Below are 8,529 nucleotides of genomic sequence, written 5' to 3'. Positions count from 1 at the left end.
ACAATATCTTCTTGGTCTTACATGATTATTTCACTCATGAAATTATTGCAACAGTGGTTCCTTGCACAAGACTGGGCCTGTTAATCTTTGCTCGTGGATGGTGTTTGGAGGTCATGGGGATCACTTGCCTGGGGATCTATTGTTTATTGATAGATGGATGTTGAGGGAGGGGAAGTCATTGGTCTAGACAATGGTTGAGTCTCCTATTATTCGATGGCTAGCTACAAATCCCCAGGAATGTGCATATTATGTGTATCCGTAGGCTACAAAACAAAATGACATGAAATCAGGAGAAGGACTTTTAATGAAAAGGGGAGGATTAGAGCAGATGGGAAGGGAATCAGACAGGATAAGGGTAGATGTAATCAGAATATATTTTATACATAGAAGAAATTGTCATGGAATAAATTTAGGTTTCTTTTAAGTATCCTATGACAACCACAAACCAGTTAATACATAACTGAAATTAGGGGATGTACCAGTGAGGTCCCACCACTCCGTGAGGAACTATTGGGCAGTTAATGGTAGTTGGGGCAGAAAGTATCATTTTCTTCGGTGGTATAGCAACTTCTAAGATGCCCGAACTACCCACAGTACATCAATATGAATTGTAGATTGCAGAAGGTTCTAATGAGTATCTTCTACACTTAGTTGACAAGACAACACCCAGGTCTTTCTTACACCCTGTCTTTTCTCATGGAACTCTGTCCTGTGTACACAACCTCCACCACACAGACAGCAGGCAAGACCAGTCTAAGCTTCTTTCATTGAATCTTTAGCAGATCCTTTTATCCTAAACAGTGTGAATGTCTTTACATATAGGTAAATTAAACACATTAATTAAGAAAAAATAATTGTATATTTTGCTGTATATATAATGCCCATTTTAATATTATATACAAAGTAAAGATTCATAGATCTTAATTAAAAACAAGAACAAAATGCTAGGTATAGCATTGTTACATTCTTTATCATGTTGCTTTTGTTTGTTTTCTCATAAGTTTATTAATATCATAAGTGGGATGATTTATTTTGGTTTATCTTGCATGCCCATTCCCTGTGCATATGCTGGACAATTGCTATATTTAAACACATCAAATCCAGTTGGACATAAGACATTAATTCTTTCAGTAATGCTCTGAAAAAGAACTATATCAAAAAAATCTGAATCTTCATGAGACTATTGCTTGCACCAGGTAAAAGACATGGAATTCCTAGCCTAGACCATTTGAAATGGCATTCTGCAGAAGGTTAAAGTTTAGGAAATAAAAAGAACTTAGTGAGACAGGGCCCAAGGTAGAGAAGAAATAATGGATAATGTTATTTAATGTCCAAATTTTCATCACTTGGCAATTTTTAACACTTAAGATGACTTCTACTATCTTCATTGGATGATGGAAAGGTTCCCACAAAGCTCAGTGAGAAAATGACCCAGTTTCCAGTACTTGGGAATAACAGTGATTAAAATGTGTAACGAGGGCTCTGATATTCCTCTCCGCTGGGTATACCACACCCAAAAGATGCTCATAAAAGCAATGATCTAGTTATTAAATCTATACACTGACTAATGTTACAACCACCACACTGCTTTATTATAAACACTGGCTGCCATTGCTACAAGATTTACTCTGTCATTCTGACATAACAGCAAAGAAGTTAATTATAACAGTGTGTGAGTATGGGCCTGCCAGCAGCACACGGCTTATGGACTGGCCCTTCCAACTATAGCTAAAGTGAGTTCTTTCTCTGTAGCTCTGTATCACCAACAAAAACGTAATTTGTTAAAAGTTAGGAAGACCAAAAATGAGAATGGTAACCAGTTATTTAGATGAAGCTAGTAGTCGGTGTACCTGATTTATGTAAGCAGAAGCCGGAAGAAGGCATGTTGGCATGTTAGGATCAGTTAATTTGATGCTGATCCTGGTAACCTAGACAATACTTCTTACCGCCTGTGTTTGTACCAATAACTTCCCAGTTTTAAGGTTCAATAACAAGACATGTGAGTTGTGTTAGTTAGTTAGTCAGTATATGTTAATTACTTAATTCTTTCTGGCCCTTTCAAGACAAGAGAACTACAGTAATTTGTTTAAAAAAAAAAAAACTCAAATCGTGGAGGAGGACTGAGAAACCAAGGACAACGGCAATGAGCATGAACTCTACAGCATGGACAGGCTCACTGTGAGCCTTGTCAGTTTGGTTGCTCACCTTCCTGGACTTAGGGGGAGCTGGGAGGACCTTGGACTTAACATAGTGAAGGGAACCCTGATGGCTCTTTGTCTTGGAGAGGGGAGGAGTGGGGGTATGGGTGGAAGGGAGGGGAGGGAAGGGGGAGGAGGAGGGGAGAAGATGGAAATTTTTAATAAAAAAATGAGAAAAAAAACTCAAATCATGTCAAGTCACATCCAGTCAGAATTCTACACATCCTCCCAGAAGGCATGCACACCCAAGCAATAAAAACACTAGCAGGAACTCATTTTCCAAACAGGCAGTGGGAGGATGAGTGATGTTCTTTGAAACTACTCATGGGAAGTTGCGCCGTAACCTGATTTTTCGTTTAACACAAGGCTGTTATGAATTAACAGTTTCTTTAGTCATTCTGTCTCAGGAGCAGTGTTGAATTCATGAGAGCATCATTGCCTGTGCAGATAAACCTCAGTGTTCAGGGTCTCAGAACAAAAAGAAAATGATCCAATGACTGGAATAGTGCAAAATAAATACATGTTATAATTTTTAACATTGTATAGGGGTTAAATAATTCACTCAAAAGCAATGACTCAGGATGGGGAGATGGATCAGTGAGTGGATGAAGGGCCTGTTGCACAAGTATGGGAACCTAAACTAAGATCTCTAGAATACACACGCAGCGTGTGTCCGAAAGCCAAATGGTGGGGAGGCAGATGGAACTGGAACCTTGGAGATCACTGACCAGTCAGACTAGGCAGCTTCAAAACTCAGGTGGAGATCGATTGAGGAAGACATTCAACATCACCCTTGGGTCTGCCTACGTACATACACACACACCACACACAGCAACAAGTTTTCTTTCAGCATGCAGCTTAAAAAGTACACAATACAGTTTATAGCACATAATTGGTTTTTATCTAAAATTTCACCTCAAGGACAATCCAAGGGTCTCACTGTAAAGAACCCTTGAGTCAACAGTTAAACCACATGCTCTTCAGCTCTCAGATCGTTCTATCTTCTCCACCTCTGGATGAAACAACAATGCACTCTTTCCTTAAAAGTAGAAGACACGAGATTTTCTGCTTTCAGATTGCATCCTAAGCATAAAGCCCAAGTTCCCAAATTGCCAATAAAACCAGGGAGTCTTTAACCAGATCTGTGCTCTGCTGCTCCATTGATCGCATTAATCAATGGCCTTAGGAATTCAACAGACAAAGAGGTGGTCCTGCTACTCCATCGCATTACATCATCTCACCGATAAGTTTTGTATCCTAACAAATACTTGAATATTGGAAGTCTTTATAAATCAAAAACTTCTATATAAGACTTAAACATTGAAATACTTTATTTTAAACTTCAGATAAAAACTATTATCATGAAAAGACAAAGTATTGGTCGTTTCTTTAACTCAATTGAAAACCTCAATCTTTTCGTGAGTTTGATTACATAAGGTGCCACAGATAAATACAGTTTTGTTTTTACTCCATGTTGTGCTTATAAGAAACTTGTCTGTGATATGTATAGCCTGAAGTTATAATACAAAACTTTCTAAAGAGATTCAAAGAAACCAAAGTTTTGCTAGTGTCAAGGGAGTAAATAAAAAAACTCCTTTTAAAAAGAAGTCATGGTGTGTGTCTGTGTTTGGTTTGTAAGTATTTTATTGAGACTCTTTAAACCTATGTTCATCAGCAATATTACCCTATCGTTTCTTTGTTGTTGTTATTGTTGTGTTTTTGTCTGGCTTGGTTATTATAATAATAATGTTACTGGGGAAAATATGGAATGCTTCATAAACTTCTATGTCATCCTTGCTCTAGGCCCTGTGAATCTACTGTGTAGTTGCAATTTTAGTATACATGCTGCTTAAGCAAGCACGTAATTGAATTATTTCACCCGAAGAGATGACAAGAGGAGGTAAGCAATCTAGCGAATTGTTATCTGCTTTGTTTCTCATTGGGCAAGAGTATAAAAACAACACAAAAGACAAAGGATAAACTGTTAGAGTCCAGTGCAGTTCACTGTGCTTTCTGTAGCATGGAAAGTAGTTTAATTTCTTATCTATACATTTTTCTAATGGCTGAGTCTGCTTTTTCATTTCTTTCATTATCTAACATTATAGAGATCAAATAATTTAAAAACTATTTTGTTCCCCCTTTAACAATATTTATTTGGTTCTTGCTCCAAAATAAAACATTAAAAACTAAACATCAAACTCAACATGTTAGCACCTCCTCTTATTTTGTTCTATTCACACAACTTGGTTTTATTTTTCATTCTTTCTAAAACTCTCTCTGGCACTATATATTTGTTGGAAAGTAATAAGGGGAACATCTCATACATGAATTTTCCCTATTTGTAAATATAAAACTTCTAAATAAAAAGAAATCAACTTGGTTCTCTTTTAGACAAAAATTAGAAAGAATCAAATCAGATACTATAAAGGGAAACTGCTCATTCATTCCCAACAGCTCAGACCCTAAATAATCACACAGAAACTATATTAATTACAACACTGCTTGGCCTATTAGCTTAGGCTTCTTGTTAATTAACTCTTACATCTTAAATTAACCCATTTCTATTCATCAATGTATCACCACAAGGTCATGGTCTACCAGTAAGAGTCCAGTCTCTGTCTTCTTCGGCAGCTACATAGCATCTACTGACTCTGCTTTTTTTCTCCCTGCATTCAGTTTAGTTTTTTCAGCCAGCTCTATTCTGCCCTGCCATAGGTCAAAGCAGCTTCTTTATTAATCAATGGTAATAAAATATATTCATAGCATACAGAGGGGGATCCTACATCAAGATCCCATCAAATTTACCAAGTTAGATACCTTTGGATGCCTTCTGGATTCTGGGTCTTAAAAAGTCAATCATAGCTAATATAAAGAGTTTTCTATTCATTGTCATCCTTGAAAAGTCATGTTATTTCTCTGGTAGCATTTCCTTGTTTCTTCTCTATCTCAGGAGGATATACTCCATAAACTGTACAAGAGGCATGAGCTTCTGTGGAAAACTTCCAGAGACCCAAGAAACACCCAAATATAGACAGAAGAAGAAACAAACATACATGCCAAGTACCTATGCCTCAGCATTGAACCAAGGAAAAATTAACTACTGCAAAGTGGAAGCACACTTGCCTAGAAATACTTCCAAAAAAACCTCATAGTAAGGGGAAAATAAATAGGCAAGTTCAGTAAGTAATATAAATAGCTTAGAAAGGATCATCATGAATCCTCTTGTTTCCTGTTGTAACATCTACTTTGTCATGATTCTTTTTCATGGCTTCCAACATGCAGGACCTATTTCGGATCACTTACAGTTTCTTATGACCTGTAAGGGATCGGTTATGTATATTTTTTGTATCTGAACCTAAACTCTTTTTATTGTTGGGCAATGTTCCATTGTACACAAAAGTATTTACCCACGTGTCAACTTATAAAAACTAGCTTTTTCCATATGTTGCCTATTATAAATAATAAGTCTATGCTCATGCACAAGTTTTTAGGTAAACATATGTTTTGTTTTGTTTTGTTACTCAAACATATCAAAGAACTCAAGTGTTGGGTCATGTGATCTGCTTTTGTGTTTTGCCTTTTAAGAAATTGTCAGGTTGTTTTCCAAATATCTGTACCATTTTGATTTCCCTCACACTGTGTGAGCATCCCTAATGTCTCCATATCATCAGCAACCCATACCTGAATGTTCACCCTAGCGGGTGCAAGGTGACATCATATGGAAATGATGTGGTTTGCATTTTATCTGATGTCTAATGTCATCACACATCTTTCCTGTGTTTTTTTAGCCACTTGCACATCTTCTCTGGGGAAGTACTATTCAATACTGAGGTCCATGTTGAAGCCACATTGTTTTTCATTGTGGAAGTGGAAGATTTCCTCATCTATTCTGTATACTCTGTAATGAGTTACGTGGTTGGCATTTTCTTCCATCCTATGGTTTGTTCTGAGCATGTCATTGAAAATGTATAAATGTATAAATATTTTTCTTTTGTTATGTCTACTTTTAAACTATAATAAAGTTTTCCCTAAAAGTCATAAAGATTTATTGCTATATTTTTACAAGAGATGCATGATTTTAGATCTTATATTTAGGTTTATGAACAATTTAAAGTTAGTGTTTCTACATTGTCAAAACAAAGAATCAAACTTTATCCTTTTCATAGGATATTGAATTGTACAGACACCACTTTTTGGATTGAGTATTTTTATATCTATAAAAAGAGTGCACTGGTATTTACAAATTATTCACTGTGTGTGCATTATGGAGGATTCATTAATGTCTTCTTATACTTTATGATTTTTAATCATTCAATTTTTCCTTAATATTTTTAATGAATATTTTATTTGTGCAAAGAACTAAAGATAAAATTCATAATTCTTTAAAATTAACTTGTGGTATAAAAGTAAAAAATATAATTTTCTTACTTTTTTAAATTTTCTTACCTTTAAGTGCATAAAACAAGGTCTGAAATAATTAATTCTGCAATAATTAATATGCTGAAATATGAATTAGAAATGAAGAAGTCATGTTGAAACAGTAAAGATGAAACAAAATATTTTGCAAAAGTTTTCACATAAAAAATCCACAAAATCAAAATTCATGTAAAAATATAGCCATAAACTTAGTTTATAAAAAATGGAGCTATCATATGTTGGCGCATGTGGTATGGCTAAGGCCAGAGCTTACATATTGTTCATCTCTGGTGAACAAGAAACAAGATGTAAGCTCTGGCCTTGAACAGGTTCTTGTTAGAAAGGATTCCAGGTTCATGCTCAGTACAAATTTAGAGTTTGTGCCCATTCAACTTCACCTGTATAATAATTACTCCTTAATCTGTGGCAAAAGCAGCTTGTAAAGAGATTATAAGAAAATGAACCAACTTGTGAAAATATAAACAAAAAGAAAGAAAAAACAGCTCTCATATTTGACATCATATGCACAAGCATTCGTTGTTGAGATAACATATGCAGTGAAATTCACTGCATATTGGATATTTTCCAAAGTTTAAGAAAATGTCTTCATTTTCCTACTAATAATTTCTCTTTCATATGCAAACTCGCATTTCTTTTTTCCTTCTTTACGGGTTTACTTGCCTAAAGGGTTTTCTACCCTGACTTATGAATGTAAAAACTATATTTTTAAAGGTGAACATTGTACATGGCTTAGAAAAAGAATTAAAAATATACTATTCAGAAACTGGTACAACTGAAGTCATAATGGACTTGCTGAATGCATACCCATAACTTAATAGATTGGTCAGTGGACAGTGATGTGTTTGGAGGGAGACACTGGTAAAAACAGGAAAGAAGACTGCCCAGTTCTTAGATTTAACTCTCAAAGTAGACCATTGCTTCTGGACATTCACAGTACTTAAATATGACCTAGTGATAAATGGTTTAATGCTATCATAAAGATTTTTGTAAGCACAAATAGAAAATAATGTCCTTTGGGATGAATTTAATTACATATATCTAAAAATTTCAACGTAAACAACAGTAAGCTGGTATAGGTCCTTCTGTATATGTATTGTTTTCATTGGTTAATAAAAAACTGCTTTGAGTCTATGGCAGGAAAGAACAGAACTAAGTGGGCAAAAGCTAGGCTGTATTCTGGAAGGAAGAAAGCAGAATTAGGAGAGATGCCATGGATCTGCAGGAGACAGATGCTGGGAATTTTACCCAGTAAGCCACTGCCACATGGCGATAAACAGATTAATAGAAATGGGTTAAGTTAATATAAGAGTTAACCAATAAGAAGCTAGAGCTAAGGGCCGAGCAGTGATTTAATTAATACAGTTTCTGCGTGGTTATTTCAGGATTAAGCTAGCAGGGCAGCCAGGATGAACAAGCAGTCCCCTTCCTGTATCAGTATACAGAGAGCAAGGTCAGAACGGTTGATGGTACAAGGTATCGTAAGTTTCTCCATAGGCTAAACCACTCAACTAGAACAGCATGTTACCTGCCTCTGTCCACAAACGATAAGGAGAAATATAATAAAACCAACACAGCCATCCTAAAGTTATCATAGATTAGAATTGAAGGCATAAAAACCAGAAAGTCAATCGTCTGTAAAAATATGTGGAAATATTTAAGTACATGGTGGTCAGTGGAGTTACCATAGCCAGAGGTCTGGAGCCATAGCATGGCCCTGTCTAGTCACCACCACATCCAGAGCCCCATTCCTGGGTCCCGTGTCAATCACAGGCCTGGGCAAGGTCACGTCCACAGACCTTGCGGCAAGGTCAAGGCCACATAGAACTCCACAGAATGGAATAGCATGAGGTGAGCAGGTGGGTTCCCACCCCACTGTCAAGGAATGTTGAGTGAC

General features: G+C 36.1%; 1 non-coding gene across 1 annotated transcript; it reads right to left on the bottom strand.

The window, feature by feature from the left end:
- Positions 1-3,955: 3,955 nt before the first annotated feature.
- LOC119825808 lies at positions 3,956-4,059 on the bottom strand. The gene has a single exon (XR_005287277.1). It is a non-coding gene; the product is annotated as a U6 spliceosomal RNA (small nuclear RNA).
- Between the last annotated feature and the right edge of the window lie 4,470 nt (positions 4,060-8,529).

Source organism: Arvicola amphibius, chromosome 10 (assembly GCF_903992535.2).
Source record: "Arvicola amphibius chromosome 10, mArvAmp1.2, whole genome shotgun sequence".
NCBI lineage: Eukaryota > Metazoa > Chordata > Mammalia > Rodentia > Cricetidae > Arvicola > Arvicola amphibius.
Note: the sequence above shows the minus strand (reverse complement) of the source record. Positions and strands in the feature narration are given on the sequence as shown.